Raw genomic sequence first — 16,246 nt, 5'->3', positions numbered from 1 at the left:
CTGGTGGTGGCGATGTGGACCAACTAAAGTGCTCAACATTTCATGAAGGTGTAAATTGGTGCAGCCACTCTGGAAACTGTACCTACGTACAATTGTGTACTAGAGACACGATTGTAAATTTAAGTCTAAGTAATACTTGAGGTAAATGAGCTCCTCTTTCTACCAAACGGTATTTGAAATGATCAAGGCTTTATTCATAGAAGCAAAAAAAAAAAAAAAATTCTTTTCTCTTTTTGCAGTGCTGAGAATTGAACCCAGGACTCTGCACATTAGGTCAGTGCTGTATCACTGAAGTGCTCTCCTGCTCCAGGATTGTAACAATAGGTCAAGTAGCCTATCAACTGAAATAGAAACTGCCTATCAACCTGAAATAGAAAAAGACATTTCTATGATATTCCTGCTACAAAATTTGGAAAAACAAAGGATTGGTCTCTTCAGCCTCATAAGTGAGCTTCATAGACATGTGTTGAATGAAACATGACTTTTAAAATGTGTGTGTTGTTTATAGGAATCTCAAGGGCAGGCTGACCTGGTCTCTGGTGACTGAAATCAGGTTTGTGGTTACCCACAGAGTGTGCAGTGCCTGAGTGTGGAGCTTTCTAGGGTGCTAGAGATCTTCTGTGTTGTAGTCTATGTGTTGGCTCCATGAAAATGTATCACTTTGTCTTCTTAAGATTTATGGCCTGCACTTTGTGCATACTGTTTCATGTAAAGTAGTATTCATCAATGGTAAAATGTCTAGAACTTTGTAATCATTACCTGTAGGTAAGATCAGGGACAATGGAATTAACAACGGTTTCTGGCCTGGGCATGTAAGCCCTAAAGTCACAATCTCATCTGGGTTTGTAGGACAATATGAAAGCCTTAATCTAGGGTCTGACCCTTGAGTTTTTAGAACTAGATATGCATAGGCCTCCTAGACTGTGTATGAAAACACAGATTGCTGGGCCTACTTCACGAATTTTTAATTTAGTCAAGGCAACCTGAAACTAGAGAGTTACTTCTCTGGCCCAAGTTCCAAGATGAAGACAGTGATGGTAACAAAACTCTCTGAGAACTGCTGCTCTGTTCTACCCACATCCTTTGCTGTTTTGTGCTCTTCTCAATTTCAGTACATGGCCTTGTCTAGATATAACCCGTAGATTAATTGGTATTACTGGCTTTAGGTATTGTATCCTACCATTAGGATATAATAATCAAGGAGTAACATGAGAAGAAAAATTACCGAGTGCAGAGTAAACTGAGTGTTGGTCCCTACGGAGTATCTTGGTAGTTGACAGCTGCCATGAATTTTGCTATGCTAGGTTGGATCTGCAAAGTGAGGTCTGAACTAGAGTTTTTAGTGTAAATAAGAGGTCATAAGAGTTGCTGTTCCCAAGTGTGAACTATAGAGGGGAAACAGGATCAAATATAAGAAGCACTAATATTGAAGAATAATTTTAGGAAAATAAGCTTACAAAGAGACAGTTAAAGAAGGGAGAAGAACTACATGAGAATAGTGTTGCAAACTTGGCCTAATCAACAAGTTTTAAACTGTAAGAGACCCTGGCTTCAAACAAAACCAAAATGGACAGTTGCTGAGTTAAAACCCAAGGTTGACTTATGCCCTCTACATGTACAGTATACACACATATCCACATACTTTTACACATAGGCACATGCAGTCAAACTTAGGGAGTGAGTGAATGATTTCTGAATCAAAGCCCCTTGGTAAATAGGAGCAAAACATTCCAAAGTATCTCCAAGATATAGTGAGGGAGTTTGGACTTAGGCAGATAGGCTTGTTTACTTAGTAGGTGTGGCAAGAATTTAGAACAGGTCTGACTATTGCTGACAACTAGTTATAAACTAGCTTTAAAACCAAAGCTTCCCTGGAAAATTAGTTTCATTGTATAAATGGGGAAGCAATTTACTGTGGGTTTCATGTTTGAAGCCTAGAGCGAGATGTTGATGTTAAAGCAGCAGAGACTGGATGATGAGGGGAACCTAGGGCTACAAAGGACCACTGCTCCCCACCTCCCAAATATAACACCCCAAATTCCTAAGCCTTTAATGCTTAGGGTCCAAATTCAGGGCAGTAAGGAAGCTAAAGTGAAGTGAGAGCTTGCTTCTTCATTGAATAACAAGGACCCACTAACTTCCGGATCTCTGTCGAGTCAATATGGCATAATGAAAAAGAAATTGGATCTGAAGTTTCAAGCTTTATATTCCATTCATAATTCAACAACATCTGGTACCACAGGACATCCCTCACTAGCGTGTGACCTGACAGGTGGTTTAACTCTCCAGGGCTTTGTAAAATATGCTTATATTACTTCCTTACCTACCTCATAGAACTGTGAATATTTAAGAAATAAAATATCAGTATTACCATCTGTGCTAGAGACCATGGAAGGCAGATAACTTGTGCATAATGTTTACAAACACACAGGCTTGAACAGCATCAAAAGTCCATATAAGTAATTGCTCTCAATTACAGTATTCTTTCCAACTGCACTTAGAAACTAATGTTCTAATAAAATATTTCATTTTAAATTGTTGTTGAATTTAATTCTTTCTTTTCAATCAACTGATGTATATTAAAAGTAAACACACTTTTGGTGGATTTTTTATCCTTTGTGATTTTTCACTTTAAAAAGACTGAGAACTATATATAATAATATATTAAATGTATAAAGTACTTTATAAGTAGCATTAATTAGGAAAAATAGTAGACTTGACATATTTACTGACTTTAACCTTACTAGTAAAAATATTTTAACACATATAGCTCTTTACACATCTAACCTTCAAAATAACTTTTTTCTTGTTGACTCAAAAAATTGGTAAAGTTAAGAACTGTTGTCATATGCCGCCATCTCCATGCCACTTACCTTCTGGCTAATCATTTGCCTCCTCCTCATGGCTCTTTCCCTTTTGATCTGTCATTTGCCTGAACCAAGCTGTCTGTTTAAATCAAAAGACATGGAAATCTTAATTCTTTGGATAAAGAAACTAATCAAATTTTAACAACTTTGAATTTCATTTTCAAATTATTTTTCCTGAAATTCGTCCAAAACCAAGTAAAAATATATAGGGAAAGACAACTTTTATAGCTGTATCTTGTACATCGGTTTTATATTAATCTCATAGGATACAGAAAATGATTTGTTTATAGTTCTTGTTCTAACAAAGGACAACAGGAGGCCTAACCAGGGTGGGCCTACTTTTCCCTCTGTCCTTCTTCTTTCGTCTTTCTCTGGCACTCATACCTGATGGCTTGCTTGCTCCTCTCAGTTTTTCTGTTGACCTCTATAATCCTGCAGGAACCCTTGTTTCTTTTTACACTGATCTTCTTTCACTCACAGAACTTCCAGGCTTTTCTCTCACATCTTTGTTTCTAGAACTAACCCTTCTTTCAAATTCCAGACTTGTTTTTCCAGCTATCTAGAAATCCATAGCTGAATATCTTTCTAATGTCAGTTTCAGCATATCTGAAACAAGCCCCTGTCTTTTGTCCATGTATAACCTGCCTACTGATTTTTTGTTAGGGATAGGAGAGAGTATCTTTTAACCCAGGCTAGCCTGGAATTCATTGTATACCTTGAGTTGACATCAAACTTGTAATCCTCCTGCCTCTGCCTCCTGAGTGCTTGAATTATAGGTATATGCCACCATGCTTGCTTAGTATACTAACTTTGACTAGATATAGCTCAGCAACTAAGAGCACTGGCTTCCATTTCAGAGGATCCAGGTTTGGTTTCCAAGACCTATATGGTGGATCACTACTTTCTGTAACTACAGTTCCACAGTATCCAACACCTTATGACCTACACAGGTACCAGGTGTACACAAACACACACACACACACAGTGCATATATATGTATGCAGGCAGTCACACATACACATAAAATAAAAATAAGTCCTAAAAACTAATGTATCTAGGTGAAAGCCGTAGAACAAAACTGATTGTTCTAACAGGAACAAGTTGGGAATGTTACCACATTCATGATGTGCAGTCACCACCTCTATCTAGTCCCAAAGCATTTCTGTCACTCCTAAGCGAATGTTAGAGTTGAAGGTTCAGCTTTTGGATTGTGGCATGACCCTACTCTGTGAGAAGCAAACACTCCAGTACTTCTTGAGTACACATAGTAGAGGATCTCTGCTACTGGAAGTAGGGACAGCTCATTCTTCCTACTGCTTCTTTCTGCAAACCATGGCAGTCATTGGATAAGCATTCTGTCTCTATGGATTTATGTATTAAATATATTTCATACATGCAAATTTACACAGTAGCTGAGTTTTTGTTCATGTGCATCAATTTGCATGTAGTAGTTAGTCACAGGGAACATGTTGAGATCATTATTTTGAAAAATTCTGACATGATTCTAATGTGAAAAAAATCTTGCCTGAGCTTCATGGTAGTCACATAGCAGTCAGATTCACAATGTGTTGTCTGATTTCTCTGTAGGTGCACTGGGGTACCATTTGGTCAGGCTCTTTAAGGCCTTTGTACTTGCTGTCAAAATTAGCTTGCCTTCTGTTTTGTTTGATTTCGTTTGGTTTCAGAGTTACATCTTAGTGCTCCTGATATGCCAACACTATAAAAGAAACGTTCAGATTTCCCTCAGTGTTCTTGCATGTTTTCATACCATCTTTCCTGTATTCTGATTCTTCTGGCCAAGAATACTGCCCAAATCCAGTGTTCCCATCTCAATTCCAAGAAGTACTTGAATGCTTGCTTCCCATAGACTAGGGTCATGAGATAATCCAAAGCTGAGCCTTTGGCTGTAGCGTTTGTTTTTACTCTGTTATTATACCTCTCAAACACTGTCGAGCAGACTTGAAGGTTGCATTTTTAAAATCTGCATAGCTTATAGAATTTTGTTTTAAACATAATCTTGTTTCCTATATTCATTGCCTGGCCATCTTTATCTCTCACTGACCCCTATTTTACCAAGCCATGAAAATAAAGTATCCGCTGTCCATGAATAGGTCCAGTGATCCCCCCAAGCCCAGATTCCCATGGAAACCAATCAAAAACTAAAAGGAAAAGAAAGAAAATATATTGAATTTCCCTGAGACCTACAGCTTGTTTTTCATTAGACTCATGCTGGTTTCCTTTAAACTCTGGGCACAGCGCCAATGAATATTTTTATGGCTGATAAAAAGGATCTTCAGATCCATTTACTTTCATTTAACCTTTTAAAAATTAATTTTGAATGTAACATCAATTCCAAAGAAAACATGAGCATTAATTTTCTAATTATCTTTCTATGTCATAGGACTATAATTTTTCTTCTTGTTTTTTTTTTCTTGCTCATATTTTGCTGTTTAAAAAGACTTAAAAAAGAATCAGGAGTGCTTATTATTCCATATTGTCCACCCCTGTCCACAGCAGCTTTCCTTATGGCTTGTCTTAGGTTTTTTGCACCCCCTTCTGTTACTAAGTTTCTTCAAGACACAAAAGATCTCTTAAAGTTTAATAACAGGGGACCAAAATATCAAAGTTATGGGGAATCAACAGAGTTAGGGAGAGGGTACAAAGATAAGTCAGCTTCTAATTTGATGGGTGATTGAATGAATGAATGAATGAATGCAGAGTGGGATGTTAATTCAGTGTTTTCTACGTGTTTGGAATCACTCTGTCTCTGAGCTATACCACCAGCCTAAGTTGTATTTATAAATGAAACGATTAAAATAATGTAATTCATTAAGATAATATCTGAGGCAAGACTTGAAATAGATGGGGAAGCGAGCCAGGGGATACTAAAGGAAAAGCATTTGTCACTGGCAGGGGGAACAATGGGGATAAAGCCGAAACATGGAGCATGCCTAGGGTATTAAAGAAGAGCAAGCTCCTGTGAATTAGCCTTAGAATGACTTAGTGAGAAGACAAAAAGAAACTACAAAGATAAGGAAATGGTGGCTAGATCATGGTCACGAATATGAGGAGGCAGTGGAGGATTCTGAAGAAACGATGATGTAATCTGTCCTCTAACTTAATCAGAGGAGTTCTCTGGTTTCCATGCACTTTCCTCACTCATGCTTCACATAATATGCTTTCATGTCTGTTGCTCTCATCATCTTTTCACCAGATATGCTCCCATCTACAAGGCTACTGTGCAAATCTGATGAGCCCAGAGCATAACATTGACTGTTGATCACCATTGTTTTAATGGGGGGGGGGGGGGCGGTTTACAATACTATCTCTAAATCTGATTCTATTTATTACTGATTAAAATACCTCCTGCATCTGTATAACTTCAAGCTTGAGTACAAAATGCAGTATCTAATTTTAGCCATGTTTAAAACTTTGCAGAGTTACATGAGCGGTGGAGTTAGCCATTCCCTCCTTTTCTTTGCATCTCCTGCCTTTACTCGCCTGTTACCACCTGTCACACAAAAAGACAATTGTGTATTACACATCTGATTTTTCTATAGATTGTGGGCTTCTTAATATGGAAGAGAAGAGTGTCATTCAGTCTTTTTATTTCTAATGTCTATGTTTAGCAACCAATGCTTCATGAATTGATTTCAGTTCAATTCATGAAGCTTATCAGGGTCCTCTTTGTTCAGTGCAGATTATCTCCCCAGCCTACAGGTCACCAACATTCTCATCCTAATCTTTGACGTCGAAATATATCCTAAGTATAGAAAAAGCTTAACCCTTAGTAATAAAATCAACCTCGCTTTTTTTTTCAGTACTGAGGATTGAACCTAGGGTCTTGAAGATGCTAATCAAGTGCCCTACCACTAGGCTAATCCCCAGCCTGTTAACTTAACTAACTGAAAACATTGTTTTATTCTTTCCTTATACTTGTTCAAACCATACTATCACCAAAAGCTAAGTCTCTTGGAATTTATGTATAGTCTAAAGAGCCCACTGTCACTCTGTTTTTAATGAATATATCACTCATTTGTTCAACAAGTAAATGTTTAGTATTTATTTTGTATTAGGTGTTGCACTATGTATCTTTATGTATTTAAAATCCACCCTCTATCCAAATAAGGACTTTCAGAATTTGCAATCATAAGTTTAAATTTTCACTAATAAAACTATGTTATTTCCAGAAAAAGCATTAGGAATATATTTAGAGTTTATTTAAAATAGTTCTAGATCTCAGAAGATTTGGATCCTTTGAATATTTTTATTATATTTTTAGTGTGTGTGTGTGTGTGTGTGTACATAGGTATGTATGTGGATGTCAGACATCAACTCACAGGTATGAGTTCTTTCTTTCCACTCCGTCGTCGTCTTGACTTGGCTTGACTGCAAGCTTATTTACCCCCCCCCCCCCAGAGCCACCATGCTGGCTCTAAAATGTTTTCTTTCTCTTTGTCATTTATCAGAAGGATGATTTCTTAAGTCTATTTACAGATTACTTCCTAGGAACTTGAGCTAAAATGTTGGACTGTACTTTAAAATAATGACTAGAAAGTGCAAACCATATATATAAACTGGTTATCACCGTGTGTACAGATTGTGAGCCATTACTCAGCCTATGTGTATGTGTATGTGCCTATATACACAGAATGCTTTAAATTGTTATCTAACTAAATGCTAATGCTTAGATATATTAAAAATTGTTAAAATGGTAAAGGAACCAAGAAGACTTACAACAAATAAGCTGGAAGTAAAATGTGTTTTCTCCTTAAAATTTTTGTTTTATGTGTTTGAGTGTTGCATACACATAGGTATATATGCACAGTACTTGTGGCTGGTGTCTAAGGAGGCCAGAAGGCCTCAAATCCTCTGAAACTGGAGCTACAAGATTTGTGAGCTGTTGTGAGCAAGTTTTCTTTCTTTTTTTTTTTTTTGATTTTTAATATTTTTATTACATATTTTCCTCAATTACATTTCCAATGCTATCCCAAAAGTCCCCCATAGCGCCCCCCACTTCCCTACCCACCCATTCCCATTCTTTTGGCCCTGGCATTCCCCTATATTGGGGCATATAAAGTTTGCAAGTCCAATGGGCCTCTCTTTCCATTGATGGCCGACTAGACCATCTTTCGATACATATGCAGCTAGAGACAAGAGCTCCGGGGTTCTGGTTAGTACATCATGTTGTTCCAACAATAGGGTTGCAGATCCCTTTAGCTCCTTGGGTACTTTCTCTAGCTTCTCCATTGGGAGCCCTGTGATACATCCAATAGCTGACTGTGAACATCCACTCCTGTGTTTGCTAGGCCCCGGCATCGTCTCACAAGAGACAGCTATATTTGGGTCCTTTCAGCAAAATCTTGCTAGTGTATGTAATGGTGTCAGCGTTTAGAAGCTGATTATGGGATGGATCCCTGGATACGGCAGTCTCTAAATGGTCCATCCTTTCATCACAGCTACGAACTTTGTCTCTGTAACTCCTTCCCTGGGTGTTTTGTTCCCAATTCTAAGAAGGTGCACAGTGTCCACACTTTGGTCTTCATTCTTCTTGAGTTTCATGCGTTTATCAAATTGTATCTTATATCTTGGGTATCCTAAGTTTTGGGCTAATATCCACTTATCAGTGAATACATATTGTGTGAGTTCTTTTGTGATTGTGTTACTTCACTCAAGATGATGCCCTCCAGGTCCATCCATTTGGCTAGGAATTTCATAAATTCATTCTTTTTAATAGCTGAGTAGTACTCCATTGTGTAAATGTACCATAATTTCTGTATCCATTCCTCTGTTGAGGGACATCTGGGTTCTTTCCAGCTTCTGGCTATTATAAATAGGGCTGCTGTGAACATAGTGGAGCATGTGTCCTTTTTACCGGTTGGGACATCTTCTGGATATATGCCCAGGAGAGGTATTGCTGGATCCTCCGGTAGTACTATGTCCAATTTTCTGAGGAACCGCCAGACTGATTTCCAGAGTGGTTGTACAAGCTTGCAATCCCACCAACAATGGAGGAGTGTTCCTCTTTCTCCACATCCTCGCCAGCATCTGCTGTCACCTGAATTTTTGATCTTAGCCATTCTGACTGGTGTGAGGTGGAATCTCAGGGTTGTTTTGATTTGCATTTCCCTGATGATTAAGAATGTTGAACATTTTTTCAGGTGTTTCTCTGCCATTCGGTATTCCTCAGGTGAGAATTCTTTGTTCAGTTCTGAGCCCCATTTTTTAATGGGGTTATTTGACTTTCTGGAGTCCACCTTCTTGAGTTCTTTATATATATTGGATATTAGTCCCTTATCTGATTTAGGATAGGTGAAGATCCTTTCCCAATCTGTTGGTGGTTTTTTTGTCTTATTGATGGTGTCTTTAGCCTTGCAGAAGCTTTGTAGTTTCATAAGGTCCCACTTGTCAATTCTCGATCTTACAGCACAAGCCATTACTGTTCTATTCAGGAATTTTTCCCCTGTGCCCATATCTTCAAGGCTTTTCCCCACTTTCTCCTCTATAAGTTTCAGTGTCTCTGGTTTTATGTGAAGTTCCTTGATCCACTTAGACTTGACCTTAGTACAAGGAGATAGGAATGGATCGATTCGCATTCTTTTACATGTTAACAACCAGTTGTGCCAGCACCATTTGTTGAAAATGCTGTCTTTCTTCCACTGGATGTTTTTAGCTCCCTTGTCGAAGATCAAGTGACCGTAGGTGTGTGGGTTCATTTCTGGGTCTTCAATTCTATTCCATTGGTCTATTTGTCTGTCACTATACCAGTACCATGCAGTTTTTATCACAATTGCTCTGTAGTAGAGCTTTAGGTCCGGCATGGTGATTCCACCAGAGGTTCTTTTATCCTTGAGAAGAGTTTTTGCTATCCTAGGTTTTTTGTTATTCCAGATGAATTTGCAGATTGCACTTTCTAATTCGTTGAAGAATTGATTTGGAATTTTGATGGGGATTGCATTGAATCTGTAGATTGCTTTTGGCAAGATAGCCATTTTTACAATGTTGATCCTGCCAATCCATGAGCATGGGAGATCTTTCCATCTTCTGAGATCTTCTAGAATTTCTTTCTTCAGAGACTTGAAGTTTTTATTATACAGATCTTTCACTTCCTTAGTTAGAGTCACGCCAAGATATTTTATATTATTTGTGACTATTGAGAAGGGTGTTGTTTCCCTAATTTCTTTCTCAGCCTGTTTATTCTTTGTGTAGAGAAAGGCCATTGATTTGTTTGAGTTAATTTTATATCCAGCTACTTCACCGAAGCTGTTTATCAGGCTTAGGAGTTCTCTGGTGGAATTTTTAGGGTCACTTATATATACTATCATATCATCTGCAAAGAGTGATATTTTGACTTCATCTTTTCCAATTTGTATCCCTTTGATCTCCTTTTGTTGTCGAATTGCTCTGGCTAGGACTTCAAGTACAATGTTGAATAGGTATGGAGAAAGTGGACAGCCTTGTCTAGTCCCTGATTTTAGAGGGATTGCTTCAAGCTTCTCACCATTTACTTTGATGTTGGCTACTGGTTTGCTGTAGATTGCTTTTATCATGTTTAGGTATGGGCCTTGAATTCCTGATCTTTCCAAGACTTTTATCATGAATGGGTGTTGGATCTTGTCAAATGCTTTTTCCGCATCTAACGAGATGACCATGTGGTTTTTGTCTTTGAGTTTGTTTATATACTGGATTACGTTGATGGATTTCCGTATATTGAACCATCCCTGCATCCCTGGGATGAAACCTACTTGGTCAGGATGGATGATTGTTTTGATGTGTTCTTGGATTCGGTTAGCAAGAACTTTATTGAGGATTTTTGCATCAATATTCATAAGGGATATTGGTCTGAAGTTTTCTATCTTTGTTGGGTCTTTTTGTGGTTTAGGTATCAGAGTAATTGTGGCTTCATAGAATGAGTTGGGTAGAGTACCTTCTGTTTCTATTTTGTGGAATAGTTTGTGAAGAACTGGGATTAGATCTTCTTTGAAGGTCTGATAGAACTCTGCACTAAACCCATCTGGTCCTGGGCTTTTTTTAGTTGGGAGACTATTAATGACTGCTTCTATTTCTTTGGGGGATATAGGGCTGTTTAGATCATTAACCTGATCTTGATTCAACTTTGGTACCTGGTATCTGTCTAGGAACTTCTCCATTTCATCCAGGTTCTCCAGTTTTGTTGAGTATAGCCTTTGGTAGAAGGATCTGATGGTGTTTTGGATGTCTTCAGGATCTGTTGTTATGTCTCCTTTTTCATTTCTGATTTTGTTAATTAGGATGCTTTCCCTGTGCCCTCTAATGAGTCTGGCTAAGGGTTTATCTATCTTGTTGATTTTCTCAAAGAACCAGCTCCTTGATTGGTTGATTCTTTGAATAGTTTTTCTAGTTTCCACTTGGTTGATTTCACCCCTGAGTTTGATTATTTCCTGCCATCTACTCCTCTTGGGTGAATTTGCTTCCTTTTGTTCTAGTGCTTTTAGGTGTGTTGTCAAGCTGCTAATGTGTGCTCTCTCTAGTTTCCTTTTGGAGGCACTCAGAGCTATGAGTTTTCCTCTTAGAAATGCTTTCATTGCGTCCCATAAGTTTGGGTATGTTGTGGCTTCATTTTCATTGAACTCTAAAAAGTCCTTAATTTCTTTCTTTATTCCTTCCTTGACCAAGGTATCATTGAGAAGAGTGTTGTTCAGTTTCCACGTGAAGGTTGGCTTTCTATTATTTATTTTGTTATTGAAGATCAGCCTTAGTCCATGGTGATCTGATAGGATGCATGGGACAATTTCAATATTTTTGTATCTGTTGAGGCCTGCTTTGTGACCAATTATGTGGTCAATTTTGGAGAAGGTACCATGAGGTGCTGAGAAGAAGGTATATCCTTTTGTTTTAGGATAGAATGTTCTGTAGATATCTGCCAGATCCATTTGATTCATAATTTCTCTTAGTTTCTCTGTGTCCCTGTTTAGTTTCTGTTTCCATGATCTGTCCATTGGTGAAAGTGGTGTGTTGAAGTCTCCCACTATTATTGTATGAGGTGCAATGTGTGCTTTGAGTTTTACTAAAGTTTCTTTAATGAATGTGGCTGCCTTTGTATTTGGAGCATAGATATTCAGGATTGATAGTTCCTCTTGGAGGATTTTACCTTTGATGAGTATGAAGTGTCCCTCCCTGTCTTTTTTAATGACTTTGGGTTGGAAGTCAATCTTATCAGATATTAGAATGGCTACTCCAGCTTGTTTCTTCATGCCATTGCTTGGAAAATTGTTTTCCATCCTTTCATTCTGAGGTAGTGTCTATCCTTTTCTCTGAGATGAGTTTCCTGTAAGCAGCAAAATGTTGGGTCTTGTTTGTGTAGCCAGTTTGTTAGTCTATGTCTTTTTATCGGGGAGTTGAGTCCATTGATATTAAGAGATATTAAGGAAAAGTAATTGTTGTTTCCTGTTATTATTGTTGTTAAAGTTGGCATTTTGTTCTTGTGGCTGTCTTCTTTTAGGTTTGTTGAGGGATTACCTTCTTGTTGTTTCTAGGGCGTGGTTCCTGTCCTTGTATTGATTTTTTTCTGTTATTATCCTTTGAAGGGCTGGATTCGTGGAGAGATAATGTGTGAATTTGGTTTTGTCGTGGAATACTTTGGTTTCTCCATCTATGTTAATTGAGAGTTTGGCTGGATATAGTAGCCTGGGCTGGAATTTGTGTTCTTTTAGTGTCTGTATAACATCCGTCCTGGATCTTCTGGCTTTCATAGTCTCTGGTGAAAAATCTGGTGTAATTCTGATAGGCTTGCCTTTATATGTTACTTGGCCTTTTTCTCTTACTGCTTTTAGTATTCTATCTTTATTTAGAGCATTTGTTGTTCTGATTATAATGTGTTGGGAGGTATTTCTTTTCTGGTCCAGTCTATTTGGAGTTCTGTAGGCTTCTTGTATGTTCATGGGCATCTCTTTCTTAAGATTTGGGAAGTTTTCTTCTATAATTTTGTTGAAGATGTTTGCTGGTCCTTTGAGTTGAAAATCTTCATTCTCATCCACTCCTATTATCCGTAGGTTTGGTCTTCTCATTGCGTCCTGTATTTCTTGGATGTTTTGAGTTAGGATCTTTTTGCATTTTACATTTTCCTTGATTGTTGTGCCGATGTTCTCTATGGAATCTTCTGCACCTGAGATTCTCTCTTCCATCTCTTGTATTCTGTTGCTGATGCTCGTATCTATGGTTCCAGATTTCTTTCCTAGGGTTTCTATCTCCAGTGTTGCCTCATTTTGGGTTTTCTTTATTGTGTCTACTTCCCTTTTTAGGTCTAGTATGGTTTTGTTCATTTCCATCATCTGTTTGGATGTGTTTTCCTGTTTTTCTGTAAGGACTTCTACCTGTTTGATTATGTTATCCTGTTTTTCTTTAAGGATTTGTAACTCTTTAGCAGTGTTCTCCTGCAATTCTTTAAGGGATTTTTGTGCTTTCTCTTTATTGTCTTCTGCCTGTTTAGCAGTGTTCTCCTGCATTTCTTTAAGTGTGTTATTAAAGTCCTTCTTGAAGTCCTCTATCATCATCAGGAGATATGCTTTTAAATCCGTGTCTAGCTTTTCCGGTGTGTTGGGGTGCCCTGGACTGGGCGAAGTGGGGGTGCTGGGTTCTGATGATGGTGAGTGGTCTTGGTTTCTGTTAGTAAGATTATTACGTTTACCTTTCGCCATCTGGTAATCTCTGGGGTTAGTTGTTATCGTTGTCACTGTTTCAAGATTGGAGCAGAAGCTGTGTTCCACTCACCAGCAGTCCCAAAAATCCTGCGGCGGGGGTCGTGGGTAGCTGGCGGGTGTCAGGCAACCCTGCTCTCCCGCTATCCCAGCGCTGATCCGGCCGGATGAGGCCTGTGGCCCTACTCAGGCCGGTTTCTGCTTCCCTAACTAATGCAGTCTCAGGTCCCGCGCAATTGGATTGGAGCAGAAGCTGTGCTCCACTCACCAGAAGTCTTAAGATCCTGTGGCGGGTGTTGTGGGTAGCTGGCGAGTGTCAGTCGACCCTGCGCCCCAGCTGCCCCGGTGCTTTTCTGACCGGAAGAGGGTTGTGGCCCTATGTAGGCCGGATTTCTCTCTCCCCAACCAGAGCAGTCTCAGGTCCCGCGTGATTGGACTGGAGCAGAAGCTGTGTTCCACTCACCAGCAGTCCCAAAATCCTGCGGCGGGTGTCGTGGGTAGCTGGCGGGTGTCAGGCAACCCTGCGCTCCCGCTACCCCGGCGCTGATCCCGAGCAAGTTTTCTTAACTACCGAGCCATCTCTCCAGATTCTAGGGAAAACCTTTTGGGAATCAAAATAGAGAAATTTGAGAAAAGATATTAATAAAGATGTCTACAGAGTGACAAGAAAGACATTTAATTTTCAAGAAGGTATGATAAGCAAAGAAGAAAAATACATAATTTAGCAGTAATACTTGCAAGTTCTGTCACTAACGAAGGCCCCTTATTATCTGACAACACTGGAATACAAAAGGCCAGTGAGCCTATAAAGCTGGTTTGAGTGGCGTTCACACTGTAATTTATTCCAGTTACTTGGGAGAACAAAGTAGGATGATTGCTTGAGTCCTGGTTCGAGGGTACCCTGGACAACACAGGAACAGGGGGAGGAGGAGGTCAGGGAGTGTGTGCAAGGGAGCTCACTGACCCCAGATTTCCGCTCTTGGGAATTTATATTACACACGAGTCTTAGAAATAAGAGATGATCCATAACTGAAGATGTCAATCATTGGCAGAGTTTTTTCCTAGCATGCATGAGGCCCTGGGTTTGATCACTAGCACTGCAAAAGATGAATGAATGAATGAATGAATGAATGAGAAAAGTGAAAGAAGGGCTGCAGTTTACTTTATTCTTTTTCAGACAATGTCTAACTCTATAGATATGTCCAGCCTGGAACATATCTATGAGTAGGTTGGCCTCAAACTCCTAGAGATCCACCTGTCTGCCTCCCAAGTGCTGTAGTTAAAGGCATGCACTACTATGTCTGGCAAATTTTTTGATTATTTTTAAGTGTGTGTATATGAGTGTGGGTATGCACATTGAAATGTGGGTGCCAAGCTGTCAGATCCCCTAAAAGAAGAACTACAAGCACTTATGAGCCGACTAAGGTGGGTACTCAGAACCTGACCTCAGGTTCTCAGCAAGAACAATGCATACTCTTAACCAGGGAGCCATCTCTGGTGCAGCTTGCTGATAGTGAGGGCCTGTAAGAGCCATCTCTGGTGCAGCTTGCTGATAGTGAGGGCCTGTAAGCAAAGGCCCTCATTTTCCGAGGGTTGAATAAGCCATATAACATAGTACCTTAGACCTATTCAAAAGGAACAAAGTTGTTGTGTAAATTATAAAATGATCTGGCATTAAAGAAATACATGTAAACTATCGTGTATGGTAGTTCCATATTTAATATGCAGTATAGAAATGAACTCAAGGATTAATGTTAGAGGAGTAAAACAAATTTCTAAAGGATATACATAAACTTGTTTTTCAGGAAAGAGAATATTTCCCAAATATAGAAGAATAAATGAGCCGTGAATAGACAGTCCTCCCTAATGGGAAAGAAGATAGCATATGGGGCAGTATAGACAGTCGGCTTCTCCCAGGACACCTTGTCTTGTGGGATTAGTTTAGATTTATGTAATTATTTAAAACCTACGATTTTTCTAAGGAAAATCCTTAAAGTGGATAAAAATAAAACAAAGAAATCTAAGCATGTATTAAGTTGTATTGTTCACTCCTAGTACTTATTTAGGTAACGTTAGAGCAGTAATTTGATTCTTCAGTCCTGGGAAGATAAACACTAAAGACCAAAAAGAGAACTATGAAAAATTGCAACCCATATTCAGTAAATGTGCTTCAAATAATCTTTTTATTATTTGGAGACACCAACAAAAATAAATGGACCAAAATTTTAGTGTAGGATGAAACAAGTAGTTATTCATATTAATTTCATTAGAAAAATTTTCTGTGTGAGATATACAAACACATAGAAATGAAAAGTGATGATATTTTTTTCTACTTAAGATTCATGTTTGAATTTCACAGCTCTGCACACTAAGAGCCTTGAAGTAATGACTAACACAGTATTGATGATCACACAATTTGTGGTCTTTTAGTACTACTAAGAGGAGCTGGAACTCCATAGAGACATGGAGATATGCTTACAGACAGGTAACGTATGGATTTCTTGTCAAAGTGAATGGCAAGAATACAGCATTGTCTACTGGGATCATACCAGTGGGGGATAGAAGCCAACAAAAAGGAATTTCCAAAGTTGGAAAACCTGGTCAGCAAAAATATGACAGTTGCAGTGGACAGAAGAAATGCATGCAGCTTGTTAAGATCCATGTGCTTAAAATATGAAAGAAAAGTCATTTTAAGGGTTCCTG

At 38.7% G+C, this 16,246-nt stretch overlaps 1 protein-coding gene across 4 annotated transcripts in view; it reads left to right on the top strand.

The window, feature by feature from the left end:
* The window catches only part of Invs (inversin), a 149,108-nt gene that overhangs the window by 32,649 nt on the left and 100,213 nt on the right, over window positions 1-16,246 (top strand). Inside the window, exon 2 of one of the 4 annotated variants that reach the window (XM_085839301.1) lies at window positions 240-273. The exons of the other annotated variants lie outside the window; for them this stretch is intronic. The gene's annotated coding sequence lies outside the window, so the exon portion shown is untranslated. The remainder of the gene's footprint in view (window positions 1-239; window positions 274-16,246) is intronic. 4 annotated transcript variants of the gene reach the window in all.

Source organism: Mus caroli, unplaced genomic scaffold (assembly GCF_978045245.1).
Source record: "Mus caroli unplaced genomic scaffold, Mus_caroli_1 scaffold_6, whole genome shotgun sequence".
In the NCBI taxonomy this organism is placed as follows: domain Eukaryota; kingdom Metazoa; phylum Chordata; class Mammalia; order Rodentia; family Muridae; genus Mus; species Mus caroli.
The sequence above is the reverse complement of the archived record's forward strand: the minus strand, read 5'-3'. Positions and strand labels throughout refer to the sequence as shown.